At 37.2% G+C, this 17,126-nt stretch overlaps 1 protein-coding gene, 1 long non-coding RNA gene, 1 other non-coding gene and 1 pseudogene across 3 annotated transcripts in view; all 4 read right to left on the reverse strand.

Moving 5' to 3' along the window:
* Positions 1–17,126, reverse strand: part of PPP2R5A (protein phosphatase 2 regulatory subunit B'alpha) — a 71,920-nt gene that overhangs the window by 53,810 nt on the left and 984 nt on the right.
* Positions 6,062–14,220, reverse strand: LOC146400212 (uncharacterized). The gene is made up of 2 exons (XR_014816570.1): positions 9,014–14,220; positions 6,062–6,990 (listed from the first exon to the last, which is right to left on the reverse strand). It is a non-coding gene; the product is annotated as an uncharacterized LOC146400212 (long non-coding RNA).
* LOC102166869 (protein FAM136A pseudogene) lies at positions 7,708–8,554 on the reverse strand (annotated as a pseudogene).
* Positions 11,531–11,633, reverse strand: LOC146400213 (U6 spliceosomal RNA). Its single transcript, XR_014816923.1, has one exon. It is a non-coding gene; the product is annotated as a U6 spliceosomal RNA (small nuclear RNA).

Raw genomic sequence — 17,126 nt, forward strand, 5'->3', positions numbered from 1 at the left:
TATTTACATACTTTACTCAATTACTACTCAAATGTGAATACATCCACAACTACTACATTACGGAAAGGTTAAAATATACCATTCAATTTTTTTCAAAAAATTAACTTATTTTTTGTATTCAAAACCACTTTAAGGTAGAAAAGAACAAGAAATGAAGATGAGCTAGTAGGGCATGTTATATGGATTTCTTGGAATGTAGAACCTTAAGAAGCAGAATATTGAAAAACAGTCTCCTAGGAAAAAATGGAGTATTTGCGTCATCCACTTAATTTATTTTAAATATAAAACCTGCTATCATTAAATAAAACAGGTTTTTAAAACTATTTTTGTTTCATTTGGGACCCTTAGGAGCAAGAAATACCTAATAGACCTTTTTTTTTTTTTTTTCTTTTTTAGAGCCACACCTGTTCCCAGGCTAGGGGGTGAATCGGAGCTGTAGGTGCTGGCTTTTGCCACAGCCACAGCCACACCAGATCCAAGCCACATTTGTGACCTATACCAGATCCTTTAACCCACTGAGTGAGGCCAGGGATTGAATCCACATCCTCATGGATACTAGTTAAACTCTTAACCTGCTGAGCCACAACAGAACTCCTCTAATAGATCGATGGAGATGAGGTTCCATTCCAGCTAATCCTACCGGCACCAAGAAACCGCCTTATACGGTGTTAAGGAAAAGGACTGCCTACTATGACAATGTTGTTAAGTGTCTAGGGCAGGGCCTAAGGTTCACCCACTTTCCTTCTCTATCTGACTAGAGATGGGCTTTGGGGTGGTGGTCCAAATCCAAGAAACCTAAAATTATATGTAGAACATTGGATACAGTATCTTCTGAGATAATGGGATTCCTAGAATCAGATTTTCTAAGAGATTCATGTATAACCTCCCTAAAATTAAATACCCGTACCCTCAGAAATTATTTCCTCCCTTTTAATATAAGGATGTTATTTACTTAAAACAACATTTTTATAATGTTATCACAAATGTTTATAATCAAGGTTTAAAATGATTTGAACTCAGTATTTCCAAAAATAAAAAGTTTATTCAGAAACAATTCTCAATAGATTTTAATTTTCTCCTTTCAGAAACATGCTATTATATTTTATTAAAGTAAAAGTAATGGGTTAAATAAAGAACAGCATATATTATATGACCTCACTAATGGGAAAATATAAGAAGATGCTCAAAATTTTAGAAGTTTCCTTCAGCTGGGGATTTTCATTTGACTTTGTTGTTGTTGTTTTAACAGTGAGTCTATTAGGTCTTACAAAAATAATAAAGCTATTATACAAGAAATGGGATAGTTAAGAATATGACATTTCTCACTGCATAGTCTTTAAATGAGTTTATTTTAGAAAACCATGAAAACTGAGACTCACTCATGACTCACAGCAAGTATTGTATCCTAAAATAGTCATTCCTATTCCAAGAAGAAGCTACTTTTCCAGATCTTTAAAAAAAAAAAAAAAAAAGTTCTCAAAATATCAAAATATGTTATATGTAGGATTATCCAGGTGGTCCAAACTAAAAACAGAATTATCAAAATACATGAAGTACCAAAATCAGTGCCTGGGTATCTGGTAGCTAGGTAAAAGACAGGTTATTTTTACCTTTCCTACATGAATGATGGCAATTTTCTACGAAGGAAATATGACTGTGAAAATTAAATGCACCTTAAAGCACTTCATTGTTACACTTGCTACTTTATTTCCACTCTGGATTCAAATTTAGTCTGGTTCATTCACCAGAGGCACAAATGTCTGCAGAAAACTACTAAAAAAAGATGACATATTGTCAATTTGTTTTTTCTGGGGTTTTAGCAGAAGAATAAAATCAGTGAAGTGAAACATGAATAGGTCCAATTGACTCTTATATCCATGTCTCAGTTATCTTGCCCCAATTTATTTTCCTCCCTTGAACTGGGAAATAACTATCAGAAAGACAGCACTGTCATTGTGGTTACAGTTGTTTTTTTTAAAGATTAAAACAACAACAACAACAACAACAACAACTTGTGTGTAAATAGCTTGTATAGAGGAGAACAAAGAGGCAAAAATAAGTAGACAGAATCTAATCAATTATTGATGGTCCATAACCACTCCATAATTCCTCAAAGCTGTTAATTACAGATCATTATAATTTTAACTGAGGAAAGACTCCCAATTTTAAATCCAGCTCTGACACAAATATGCTGAGCGATTAAAAGTTCATCTTGTTTCTCAGTACTCATTCATAAAACTAATACTGTAATTTCTTCTTCAGAAAAACTTTACATTACTTAAGAAAGGGAAGAGTGGTGCTAAAAGGGAGACCTGCAAAGAAGGTTAGTGAAGCATTTTTATATCAGAACAACTTAGGAATAAAGATCCTCTGCTTTAAAGATCTTAGAAAAATATGTTCAGCACTGTCCTACTGCACAGGATGTAAAAGAAATAAGTATCTCTCTTGTAAGGCTCTCAGCTACAAATATTTCTCCTTTGCACTGTTAGAAAATAAAGTGATAATTCTGCTCTAGTGCAGACAATACATATTTTCAGTTTAATATTACAGAGGAAGAATCAATTGAGAAGATGAAGATAAAAAGGACTTGCACGAGAATGTAACAGAGCTGTTTTGGTTACTATGTCAACAAAATGCTAAATTGGGGGCTGTACATAAACTATTACTCAATTATAAGTCATTATAAAATTGAGAATTACTGCATGACACAAAACGGTGATTTTCTTTAAATCAATAGAATTTGCTTCATTATTTAATTTAATAAACATTAAAACCAAGCACTGACTGCCTGAATATTGGGAAATAAGATATGGATCTCAGGTTTTGGAGCACTTAACTTAGAGTCTAAAGGCAGTAAGACTCATGCACCTTTGCAACATATTTTGCAATCTACCTCACACATACCCAAGGACATCTTGCCACATGGTGTCCACAGACATTCCCCTGAATGGGGGAATAGATAATCCCATTCTGGCCAAAAGACCAAGTGGCCAGCATCCCAAATCCCAAACTATGAACATTTTCTGTCCCCCACCTCTTTTTTTTTTTTTTTTTTTTGCTTTTCAGGGCTGCCCTCGCAGCATACGTGAGTTCCCAGATTAGGGGTTGAATCAGAGCTACAGCTGCTGGCCTACACCACAGCCACAGTAACGCAAGATCCAAGACACATCAGTGACCTACACCACAGCTCATGGTGACGAGAGATACTTAAGAGATACTTAACCCACTAAGCGAGGCCAGAGATCGAACCCTCTTCCTCATGGACCCTAGTCGGGTTCATTACTGCTGAGCCACGGTGGGAACTCCTATGAACATCTTCTAATAAACAACCTTGAAAATCTTTTAATTAATGTTTACGAGTCATAGAAGTTAGCAATGGGCACTCTGCGGTTCACACATCAAAAGTCTATTTGTATTTATGCCTAGGTTTTCAAAAGGCATCTCAAACTTAATGTCTCTAAAATATAACTCTGGAATTTTCCCTCTTTACCTGGTTCCTTTTCTAATGTTATTATCTTCTCAGCGGTGGTAGACCAATCCACTCAGCTGTCCAAGCTAAAACACACTGAAACATCCTGACTCCAAACTCTGTCCACTCCTGCAAACAATTCATTAACAAATCCTAGCTTAGCTATACTTGAATGCATCTCCTTCTCTTCATCTTTGCTGCTACCACCCTGGTCCAAGCCACATCATGCCTCATCTAGCCTATTAAAACAAACTCCTAACTGGTCCTCCTTTGAAAAATCTTGTTCTGCTACAATCCATTCTCCGCCCAGCAGCTAGAGTGTTAAATTTTTTTTTTTCAATTATCAAGCTTCCTGAAAGATATCAATACTTACTGTCTTGGCTTTCCCAATTCCCATTCATTCTTCACCTTAGAGAAGTCTAGTTTCAAGTCTATCAATCCTCTGAATGTCTCTCAAGTCACCAAATGTAGCCTGAAGACTATCAAACATACAGAAACTTTTCAGTTCTTATTTGACTTGTCAACAACTCTTTGCAGCTTACTAGCCCCACCTTCCTCCCATTTAAAAACATATCTTCTTCCGTGACTGCCTGATCTCTACGCTGTCCTGCCCTCCTTTGCCTCCACTCAAGCTGTTACTCTAACCTCACGGTTGCTCCTTTTCCTTTCATCATCATCTGAATGGTGGTGTTCCTCGGCCACTTCTCATTCTCTACCTGTTCAGTGGGCAGTTGCTTCTACCTGCATCTCTTCAAATACCGCCTTTAATCTAAAGCTCCTAAAGTCTTATTTCTAGCACAGACCTTCCTATTTAGCTCCAAACCCAAATATCTAATGTCCTACTATACACTTCACTTCTATTTCCATAGGTACTTCAACTTGGCCCACATGTACAGCCATTATCTTCTCCTAAACCTGATCTTCCTCTCTTTTTCCCTTTCAGCAAATTGCTACCATACATCTAGTTGCCCAAGTTAGAAGTGCAACATCATTGATTTTTTTCCCTCTCACAAAGTCTCACCTATGATACCACCCTGTTCCCACTGAGATGAGGCCACCATCACCTCTTATCAGGATTACTGTGCCAGCATTTACTAGTATTTCTCACTCCCAGCTCCCAATATACTCTTCACACTACTGTCAGGAATAAACGTAAGACATGGCATCAAGGCTATGACTGAGACCCTAATTGTTGCACCTGTCTCTTCTCTAGCCAGTCTCCTAATATTTAAAAAAGTATATTTTATTAAGGTATAGCTGAGTTACATGAGTTACAATGTTGTACCAATTTCTACTGTACTGCAAAGTGACCCAGTCATACATATATATACATTCCCTTTCTTATATTATCTTCCATCATGATCTATCCCAAGAGAATGGACATAGTTTCCTGTGCATACAGCAGGACCTCATTACTTATCCATTCTAAATGTAATAGTTGGCACCTACTAACCCCAGACCTCCAGTTCATCCCTTTCTCTCCTCCCTCTCCCTTGGCAACCACAAGTCTGTTGTCTATATCTGTGAGTCTGTTTCTGTTTTGTAGATAGGTTCCTTGGTGCCACTTATTTTAGATTCCGCAAATAAGTGATAGCATATGATATTTGTCTTTCTCTTTCTGACGCACTTCACTTACTATGAGAATCTCTAGTTGCATCCATGTTGCTGCAAATGGCATTAGCTCATCCTTTTTATGGCTGAGTAATATTCCATTGTATATATGTACCACATCTTCTTAATCCATTTATCTGTCAATGGACGTTTAGGTTGCTTCCATGTCTTGGCTGTTGTGAACAGCACTACTATGAACACAGGGGTGCATGAACCTTTTTGAATTACAGTTTTGTCCAGATTTATGCCCAGGAGTAGAACTGCTGGATCATATGGTAGTTCTATATTTAGTTTTCTGAGGAACCTCCATACTTTTTTCCATAGTGGTTGTACCAATTTACATTCCCATCAACAGTGTAGGAGGGTTCCCTCTTCTCTACACCTTCTCCAACATTTACTATTTGTAGATTTATTAATGATGGTCATTCTGACTGGTGTGAGGTGGCACCTCACTGTAGTTTTGACTTGCATTTCTCTAACAATTAGTGATGTTGAGCATTTTTTCATGTGCTTAATGACCATCCATATGTCTTCTTTTCTTTTTAGGTCTTCTGCCCATTTTTCAGTTGGGTTTTTTGGTTTTTTGCTACTGAGTTACATGAATTATTTGTATATTTTGGCGATTAAGCCCTTCACAACTGCATTATCTTTTCAGGGTTTTGTTTTTGTTTTTATGGTTTCCTTTGCTGTGCAAAAGCTTGTAAGTTTGATTGGGTTCCATTTGTTTTTGTTTTTATTTCTATTGCCTTCACTGACTTAAGAAAACATTTGTACAGATGTCAGAGAATGTTTTGCCTATGTTCTTTTCTAGATGTTTTATGGTATCTTGTCTTATGTTTAAGTCTTCAGGCCATTTTGAGTTTATTGTTGCGCATGGTGTGAGAATGTTCTAGTTTCACTGATTCACATGCAGTTGTGTCCAGTTTTCCCAACACCACTTGCTGCAGAGACTGTCTTTTTCCCATTTTACATTCTTGCTTCTTTTATTGAAGATTAATTGGCTGCAGGTGCTGGGTTTATTATTCCCAGGCTCTCTATTCTGTTCCATTAATCCATGTCTGTTTTTGTGCTAGTACCACACTGTCTTGATTACTGCAGCTTTGTAATATTGTCTCAAGTCTGCTTTTTTTTTCCCCTCAGGATTGCTTTGGCAATTCTGGGTTTTTTTTATGGTTCCATATAAATTTTTGGATTATTTGTTCTAGTTCTGTGGAAAATGTCATGGGTACTTTGATAAGGATCACATTAAATATATAGATTGCTTTGGGTAGTATGGCCATTTTAACAGTATTAATACTCCCAATCCAGGAGCATGAAATATCTTTCCATTTCCTTTTTTTTTTTTTTTGAGGAAAAAATTAAATCTTATTTATTTTTAAAACAAAACCACTAGGAAAATATCTTGCAGTATTGAAACAGTAAACAGACAGGCTATATGATCATTTCAAGTAATGTAAGTTGGTAAAAAAAAAAAAAAAAGACAATAATGTCCACATCAAAACAATAAGGTGCCAGAACTGGGGCAAGAACAAAGGCCCTAACAAAGTGGTATTTGGTCATGAGAAGCTGTCCCTCTTTTCAAAGGAGTCACAGCTTGCCCTTGAGTTGGTTACTTTTTCTCCCTAGACCTTCATGTTGCCAAGGGATTATCTCAATAGAGCCCTGTTATTTCAGGTGGCAAAGCAAGCAATATTGAGTTTAGGTTTTTATTCTATTCTGCTTTATGAGAACCAGATTTTTCCAAATCCAGTACTTTACAACTCTCTTAATTAAGCAGACAACAGTTTCTCTTTCACTGTTCACTCTTAAATCATAGCACAGAGCACAATCAAGATCCCCTTCAGGGGAGTTCCCATCGTGGCTCAGAGGAAGTGAATCTACTAGTATCCATGAGGACACAGGTCTGATCCCTGGCCTTGCTCAGTGGGTTAAGGATCCCGTGATGCTGGGAGCTATGGTATAGGCTGAAGCTGTGGTTTGGATACTGTGATGCTATGGCTGTGGTGTTGGCCAGCAGCTACAGCTCCGATTTGACCCCTAGCCTGGGAACCTCCATATGCCACGAGAGTGGCCCTAAAAAGACAAAAAAAAAAAAAAATCCCCTTCAAGGATGAGTGTCACTGCCAGACTGTTCTGTCCCTCTGCTGCAGACAGCCTCAAGGCCCATCATGGCTGCCAGTGAAGGGAAGATTTGCTTCCCATACCACTGTGACATCACCTCTTGTATTTCTGCAGGGTCTCCAGGCTGAAAGATGTAATGTGTGAGCATTTTAAGACACATCTACATCTCGATGGCCAGAAGTGAATACTCACGAGGACCCTTTCAAAGTTCTTATCAAAACTACCACTCCCAAATCCACAACTTTAACTTCATGCCCTTGAATATAAAAGAAAACCAAGCAAAACAAAACAAAAGCTGTGGAAGCCCCCTTTCTCCTTCTAAATTCGTGGATTTTGTTTTATTGTAGTTTGTGGAAAATGGCATGGTGTGTATGGATCCTTCTGATATACAGGAGGTTGGCTGGCAACAAACAGAAACACCTCTTCTCACACTCCACTAGATCACAGGCAAGTTCGAGGAAGTTGCCAGCCTACTGTTATCCATGTACTAAGATAACCTGGTACCTAGGAGGGCTCTGGTTTGGTACGAGGGAGGTTCCCTACTGACAGGGTAAGTAAGCACTTGCCCCATGAAACCAAGGCTCTCAAAAACTCTCCCATGCGATCCCTGACCCAAATTTTAGCACCAGTTTTTTCCATTTCACTTTCTAGGATTGAAACACAAAGGAACCAGTGTCCAGAGCCAAGTGAGATAGGCCTTAAACTTGAAATTCTTCATTCATAGACTTTGCTTAAGACCCAAATCCCCCATTCCTCCTTTTAAATAGATTCCTGCCCTCAGCCCCAATGGGCAACAGCCAATTTATATTTCCCCATGGACAAGAGCACCTCCATCTTCTTGGCCATGGCTGGGATGAGGTTCGTGTGGTCATCCACACACTTGGTCACACAACTCTCCAGCTGCCACTTCACCTGGAGCTATTTACTTCCTGCATCTATTGAATCTTTGGCTTTGTCACTGCAATACATAGTACACCCAGCCAGGCGGTCCTGGAACTTCTCCAACTCACTGGTGACTAGGGCTTGGGTTTGAGCCAGAGGTACAAGGCAGCACTCAGTGCACTGGTGCACCTGCTGCTTGGAAACCTGGCTGACCTCACAACTGCCAGCACTGCACCAGAACATGAGGCCCTGCATCTTCCAGATGTTCTTGCTCTCCAGATTCTTCACCGTGGAGTTCACTACCTCCTGTACCTGGAGCTACTGCAGCTCTGCCATGGCTACCCCCAGCTCCTCCCTGTCCCAGTGGCGCCCACATGTCTTTCCATTTCTTTGAATCCTCTTTCATTTCTTTGGTTAGTGTTTTATGGTTCTCCGTGTATAAGTCTTTTACCTCCTTGGTCAGATTTATTCCTAGAATTTAGTTTTTTGGGGTGCCATTTAAAAAGGTATTTTTATATACCTTTTCTATTTATTATATACCTTTTATAATTTCTGAATGTTAATCTTGCATCCTGCTACTTTGCTGAATTCGTTTATCAGTTCAAGTAGTTTTTATGTGGATATAATACTCGTTATCACAGCCACATATACTACTGGCAGTTTTCAAATATGTAATGCTTGTTTACCTCTAAGGGCGCCCATATTGTCCTTTAGGTGGACCTCTCGGACCCTATCAGTTTTTTTGTTTGTTTGCTGTTTTGTCTTCTTGGGCTGCTCCTGCAACATATGGAGGTATCCAGGCTAGGGGTCTGGCCTACACCACAGCCACAGCAATGCGGGGATCCAAGCCTCGTCTGCAACCTACACCACAGCACACGGCAACACCGGATCCTTAACCCACTGAGCAAGGCCAGGGATCAAACCTGCAACCCCATGGTTTCTAGTCGGATTCATTAACCACTGAGCCATGACAGGAACTCCATCAGACACTATCAGTTTTGGCCTAACATCTCTGGCCTTTTAGGTCTCAGTTTACCTGTCACTTTCTCCAGGAAGCTTTCCCTGATCCCTCTCCTCACATACCAAAACTGAGTTCAGTACCTCACATACTCCCCTAGCCTTTTTCAGCTTACTCTTATCACAACACTCGTCACTAACTGAAACCACCAGTTTATGTGTCTATATTTACCCTCACTATAAGCTCTTAAAGACACAATTTCAAAAAAAAAAAAGAGTCATTTTATTCCCTTTACTTAGTAAAGTTTTAATCTCTACAATCTCCACCTAAAATTTAAGCACTATGAGCATCAAAGAGGAAAACATTTCTGCACTATATTTTGAAAGCAAAGTATGTATCTAGTTTCATAGCAGGCAAACAAAATCTTTTTCCTCTGGTTAGTTAAAAGAAGAATGGTAGTGCAAGTCTTTTTTAAAAAAAGTAAATACATACTTTATAGGAGTTACATCTTATTTTACTTATGATTTCAACTGATGTTTACCTTTAGAAGTCTGTCTGAAAAATTATGTTAAAAAAACCAGCGAATTCAAATTCAAAGCTTATAACAAAAAAAGTCTCATCATTTTTTCTTTATCAATTTAGAGACAGGATTAACAATGAGTTCAAATAATCAACATCTTCTAATAATAGCTGGAATATCCTTTATCAATGAGTGTGAATCAAGAGCAAACCAATTAAACAGAGAAAATGTGTCATTTTGGAAACTATATATACATACAGTTTTTCTTTTTAGGGACAGACCTGCCAGCCTACACCACATTCAAGCCACACCTATGAACTACGGTGGGTCTGCAGCAACACTGGATCCTTAACTCACCGAGCAAGGCCAGGGATTGAACCTGCATCCTCACAGACACTATCTCAAGTTCTTAACCCACTGAGCCACAATAGGAACTCCATATATTTAATATTTTATGCTCCTGAACTATAACTTCTAAGCCTAGTCATTAAAAAAAAAACCTCTAGTTTCAGATAGTTAACATTTTTTAGCTATCGTCTATGCAGTTCACTCATTAACTAAGCAAAATCTAAGAGCTTAAATTCCCAGTACTTTTTCTCCCTACCTTAAAGAAAGCTTTTCTGACGAAATGACAAGATAGCTATTTATTCAGAACCGGAGTGAAACTCATTCCCAATGAAAGCTAAACCAGAATGACTTCTGAGGTCCCATTTAGAACTGGAAGGCTCAACTAGATAGAACATCACAGTAAGGTTACAGTAAATGTAACTAGCATCACCACTCCAGTAGGAGGAGTATGTTCCCAAGAAATCCCTTGCCTTCAGTATCCGAGTTAGAAATAGGTTCTCTGAATTTTATAATGTGAACCTATCATATTCAGCAAACTACCAAAAAAAAAAAATCATAATGAGTTTCTTTAGGAAAACTGATAAAAACTGCAGGATTTCTAAAATTCATCATTGCTCAAAAAAACCCACATAAACAAATTCCTTCAGGAAGGAGTTCAAAAAGACATACATAAAAAAGTGGTTTGAAACTGCTTATTAGTCAATATCCTGCTCAGACAAGTAGAACTTATTTCACACAAACCTAGCCTGTCATGTAAAACTCTTTCAGCAAAGCATTTAGGTTCCTTGTTACATAATGCACTAAAAGTAATTACATATTAAAATCCATTCCTTTCATCTCCTTTAAGGACATCCTTCTAAATAAATACTGCACCTCAAATTTAGAAATTACTGCAAACTAGTTATTTCAGTTTACCCAATGTTAATACACAGATGTCCATGTCTGGGAGTCAATCTACTATTACTTCCACATAGACCTTACACAATACTTCTCCTAGCAATAAATCAATTATGTTACATGTCACCAGTCACTGGTAAAGCACAAAATACAAGAACAAACAATTCTTTGTTTCAAACCTACATTTACTATGTATTACCATGTTATTAAAACCCAGAATTTATTTACTTTAAATTACTTTGAATAAGATTTAGGCACAAATATAGTAAAACCAAAAATGAAACAGAAGAGAACCAATCTGTTGGTAGAACATGGCTGAAAGAAGCATAATCAATAACTGGGGATGTATGTAACGGGAAGGGCAACAGGTAATTTCGTAATCAAAACAGTGACCCTATCTACATGTCCACCCTTGTTATGCACAGAATACTGCATTTGGTACTATAATAGGATATGAAAATACAGATGACTTCTGCTTTCACAAAAATTTTACCATCTCATTCTGGAAGGAAAACATCAACACATAACAACTGACTCTGACCTAAAATAACAAGTCAACAAATGTCATTATTCAGACTGGTTAGCAGAAAGGCCAAAGACAAAAGAGGGTTATGGAATACAAGTGGCCCCCAGTCCTTAATGCCCTACCTTCAGTATAAAGCTGTGGTCAGGATTAAGATGATAGATATGAAAACACTTTGAGGAAAAACATCTTCCCCCTAAAATGCCCTGTTTATGCTTCACGGATCTGTGGGTCACCCTTGTGCAGGAGCCATGCTAATCTCATATAGTTCAAGTTTTAGTGTATGTGCTGCCAAAGCGACCACAAGAAAAACATTACTTGATGCTAAATAAATACAAGGCATGACCAAAAACAGGGTTAAGATCAAGAACACCGCATTTGTTCAACACCTAACAGTCAACATATACAGTGGCAGTATTAGTTCCAAATCTTCAAGAGGCAGAACAATGCTGTGAACATACAGCAAATATCAGTTTTGCATTCCAAATTGGTTGGAATTATCATGTTACCCTGAATCATGGGATTAAAACTAGGCAAACTGCTATCACATGTTCTTACTTTTACTTGATAGCTCAACCACAACCCCAAAAATCACAGAGAGGAAAAAAAACACCTGACCACCTTGCATCAAAGGATAATAGTTAAGTTTTAATTATGATAATAGCAGCAAAATCCCATCGAATCAACTTCAACTCATCACACCTAAAACTTCAGACTCCAATAGCACTATCCCCCTTCAGGAAAGCAGCTGATGAGCCATAGGGGGCAGCAAAGTTAAGAGAGTGAAAAGTAAATAGCAGGAGGCAAGTGAGGGCAGGAAATGTTAATAGGCTGGGTAATGAGCCATGAGTATCAAGAGAAAAGGACAAAGTCTCAATTAATGAATTAAATCAATAGACAGATAACGCCAAACCAGTGATTCTCAACTCTGGCTGCACATCAGAATCATCCTGGGAGCTTTCAAAAATACAAACGCCTGCATCTTACCTTAGACCAATTAATTCAGAATTACTTGAGGGTGGGGCCCAAGCATTGATGTTTTTTAAAACTCTCCAAGGACACAGCCAGGAACTGAGAACCAGAGTGCCAAACACACAAAAATAAAAATAAGCTAGTCTCTATCCATGGCTTTTTACAATTTAAAAAGTTAAAATTTTAAAAAATACACAAAAATCTATTATTTCCCAAATGTATTATTTTTTGTTGATATAGACCTGTCTTTGTCATCCAAAGAGGGACAATAACTCATTAAAGCCTAATTCACCTTTGTGATTTTATCAAGGGAAAATGTTATTCTTACAACTAAAAATGATTAATCTGAAGTTCACTGGGGTTAAACAACTAGTCCAAAGCAATTGTGACTCATCAATGATGTAGGAAGACAATTTACAGGATGGCGCTCTACCCCAATGACCACATTATCTTACTTAAACACGTTTTACTGGATTCTTACTTTATAGGCACTTCATAAAAAGATCCCAAACTCAGTAACAATCAGAGAAGGTTAAAGAGAATTGGGGGAAAAAGAAATTTGACCCTAAATAGGAATTCTGAAGATGTTAAATTAGACTTAAATGAAAAAGTGTTTCCTTCATGTGAAGGCCAGCAACAGACACTATATCAATTTCTCTAAAAGTGTATATCCCCCCAAATTTTTTACAATTTAAAAATAGATTTACCAAAAGAAATAAGCATTATTTCCAGAAGATAGTCCTAAAATGACTAAAGTGTTCTAATCCTTTGTAAACAAACATTTTTAACATATTCAGATAAATTTCAACTCTCCTTGCCATCCCAATTACTAAAATGGGTTTTGGGTTTTAGATAGAATGACATTAACTTTGAAAAACTCTATAAACCTTACAAGTTGAATGAGTATTCTCTCCCACCAGCACAAAAAAAGTTAAGTTATGAAATTTCACATGTCAATGTTCTTGTTCTAGTTACCCTAAAAGACCATACACATCAAGGGAAAAAAAAAATTTTTTTCCCCTAAAGCACTTCAAATAAGCACCACTGTTCCTGGCCTCAATACCTCCAACGGGACCCAGGTTCTAAGAATACACTAACCGAGAAACTGAGGAAACTTGAGAAGTGCTTTACCTCATCTGAAGGGGACTTAAATCTCAAAGCCAGTTTCACTGTTCTTTGCCATTTACTGGCTGTGTCCTCTGAGAAGTTTACATCTATACCATTCTATTGGTTAATTCAATTTCTTTGATGAAAAACTTCTAACTACAGTTTCAACAGTTTAAACAGTCACTCTTAGTTCCACTTCCATACTTATGCTGATGTTACAGCTTTACCTCACTACACAGAAATCACATGTGAAAACTTATTTAAGTGATGCTTTACCTCGCTTCACACAAATCATATGTGAAAACTGATGATATACTATACTTTAAGTACACTAGCAAAGTTTACTTTTATGTGAATCCTTCATTTAAAAAATACTTTTAATCTGGACTTTTCAAATATCAAAGAGAATGGGAACTAACATTCTTTGCCTATTTTTAGGCACTAATTAACATTATTTCACTTAATCCCCACAATCCTGTGGAGAAAGAAGGCATTATCCCCATTTTACAGATAAGGAAAACAACTCAGAAAGATTACACTTTTACCTTTGACCCAGGACTGCCCCAGTGACCCAACTCTAACATACTGCTTCAAAAGTTCATTAAGCAGATTAAGAGCAAAAACACTGAAATCATTTAACCTGGGTACCAGTGTCAGTTGCAACACCATAAGTAATCACAGACCTGAAACTACGCTGTGTAAGCCTCAACTTTCTCATCAGTAAAATGGGAATAATATTGGTCTTGCCCAGAGTTGCTAGGATGATACAATGAATTATGTTTGTAAAAATATACTGCGCTGTGGACTGTCACACAACAATATTATCTTAGTAGAAGTGAAAAAGCAAGGGGTTAGGGCTGTTGTGCTTATTATCAACAATACTGTTTAAAAGCTTCCTACTAATGGGTTTTTTGAAAGTTAAAAGTTTCCTAACTGTTGGTTACCAGAGGAAACGTTTAAGTCAGAAAAATTAAGTCCTGCACTGATGTAAATTTAAATACAGGGAAAAAAAAATGACTGACAGAATGTTCCTATTTTTATTTTCTAATACCTTGTTCTCAGAACTTATAGAATTAACATAAGAAATTTCTAGTATTTCGAAAAAAATTTTAAGCTATAAAATATAAAGCAGTTTAATTTTGAGAACCCACACAAGAGTTTCTCGTTAAAAAAAAATCCTTTTAACAAGGCTTATGTTTAAAATGCTTTCTATAACAAAGTGAAATTTTCCCTGAACATTTTCACCATTAAAATCCTGCAACCCACTTACTAAATTATTTTGCCAAGTAAACTTCTTATAGATTAAAAAAAAAGGCAGGATTATTTTGTTAATCCTTACTCATAACCTGTTTTGAGGAAAACAGCTGGTACCTTTCCAGCTTAGATCCATGTGGACAAAGTGTAACATAAGCAGGTTGGTTTAAACACTTAAAGGATCTTAAATGCCCACAGATATCTGAATCACTCCACAGTAAGATAATATTTAAGAAAAGGAAGAAAATTCTCTTTCATACTATAACAGTTTTCCACTGGTTTTTGTTAAGGCCACGAATGGAAAAAAACTACTACTGACAGAAAAAGCACACGATGCTGTGGTATCAAGTCCACTGCCAAAGCACCAAATGAAGCAAGCGAATTTTTAAAAAATCACTTTTCAAGCATCTTGGCATCACATCTGGAGTAAAAGTAGTTTTTCCTATTACTGAGTAATCTAAGCAAGGATCTTATTTCTCAATTAAATTTGTATAAATTTATCCTGAATATGTAACTTTCCTCATAAAGAACACTATAGTTTCATGCAAAATATACAGAATAAATCTAAAGTTCCAATTTTATTTTTTTCTCTACTAGTGAACAAATACTATAAGTAAAACATTCGATGGCAACTTCAGCTTGAACTATACACCATAAATAATCATCAGATGGTTACTGACTCTGCAAGTTTTTGCCAGGCTTTTAAAAACGAAATATACTGGAGTTCCCTTGTAGCGCAGTGGGTTAAGGACCTAGCATTGTCACTGCTATGGCCCAGGAACTTTCACATGGCTCAGGCATGGCCAAAAAAACCCCAAAGGAACAAACAATAAAACCAAAATATATTAAAGTTGCAGCTCCTGGCTTGAACCAATCATTTGTTTAATATTCAATTATTTTTATTAAATATACATATTTAATATCTTTACATTAAAAAGGACAACATAAGGAAGCAGGGTAACTTACTAAAAAGCAAATTAAAGAAACACAAAAGAAAAACACTAGCACCAAACCTCAAACTGTAAAAATAATTTGATAATTTAACAAAAAATATTAATACTGTAAAAATAACTAGGTGTTCCCTGGTGGCCTAGCAGTTAAGGATACAACGTTGTCACTACTGTGGTGTAGGTTTGATCCCTGGCCTGGGAACTTCCACATACCAAGAGCACAGCCAAAAAAATTTTTTAATAAAAAAGTAAAACAAGTTTTAAAAAATAAATGAAAATGACTATGTTTTAGTTAAGTTTAAAATCTAAACTTGATGAATAGCAATTCAATGTCCTAATAAGTAAGACGATATTCTTTTAGAGCTATCACCTCAGGAATTAAAGTCTTGGCAATGCCTACCATGTGCTCTACCGTTGACTACGATATGTAAAATAAACTTTAACAATTTTTAAATGCTAAAAAGCAAATTATAACTGCTATACCACAGGTTACACATATCTTAAGCAAAACCTTCTTTCAAAAGCCTGTTTGATTCCGGCTGTGGGATGTTCTTAATTTAGAAGTACCCCAAGAGGCAGGGCAGCACAGGATCTGAATGGGGTTCCAGAACTATGGCAGAGCAACTGTGATTTGATCTGGGGTTTTCTTTAGACTCCTAGTCAAACTAAGGCTGGATTCATAGGCCTAAAGACAAATCAGAACCAGACTGGCCTTGAAGGATTTGCTGGAGCTTTTTCAAACTGATCGAAAAATTTGCTGAACATTTTCTATTTCAGTATGAATCTTTTATTTCTTGGCTTTAAAATACAGATGATTGAGGGGAGGGGTCTTTTAGGGGCCCCACCAATGCATATGGAGGTTTCCAGGCTAGGGGTCGAATTGGAGCTGTAGCTGCCAGCCTACACCACAGCCTCAGCAACCTGGGATCGGAGCAGCGTCTGCGACCTACACCACAGCTCACCACAACGCCAGATCCTTAACCCACTGAGCTCGGCCAGGGATTGAACCGGCGTCCTCAAGGATACCAGTCAGATTCGTTTCCGCTGAGCCACGATGGGAACTCCGCAAAACAGATGATTGGGGGTTTTTTGTCAGGGAAAAAACCCTAATGTTTAGGACTATTATCTTGTTCCATGATGATGTTATCTCATAAAAAGCAAAGTTGGTAAAATCATAAAAGTAAAAAGCAGTAATCCACAAAGAATAAGAATTAGAACACCAGAAACCAATTTCTTTTTTTTTTTTTAATCCTCTAAACCTAGTGGGAAAAGTAAGTGAGCCAAAAGGAGTGCCAAGCTCTCCTGCAAGGCATTAGGCACGGATACCAATTTGAATGACTGTACAAACCTACCAAGTCCCTGGAATCAGCTTGGCGAACTAAGTTCCCACTCCATTGCAAGGCAACACTATCTACTCTTCAGAACTCCTCCAAATTTACCGTGTCTATCTTCTCAGACAGTATTTTAAGGCTTCCCATTATTTGGGCTAAAGGGTGACATTTAAATCTAATGAC

This window comes from Sus scrofa, chromosome 9, assembly GCF_054392235.1.
Source record: "Sus scrofa isolate SSC_HxYL_T2T_F1_AM1 chromosome 9, Sscrofa_HxYL_maternal_Yorkshire_Landrace_v2.0, whole genome shotgun sequence".
In the NCBI taxonomy this organism is placed as follows: domain Eukaryota; kingdom Metazoa; phylum Chordata; class Mammalia; order Artiodactyla; family Suidae; genus Sus; species Sus scrofa.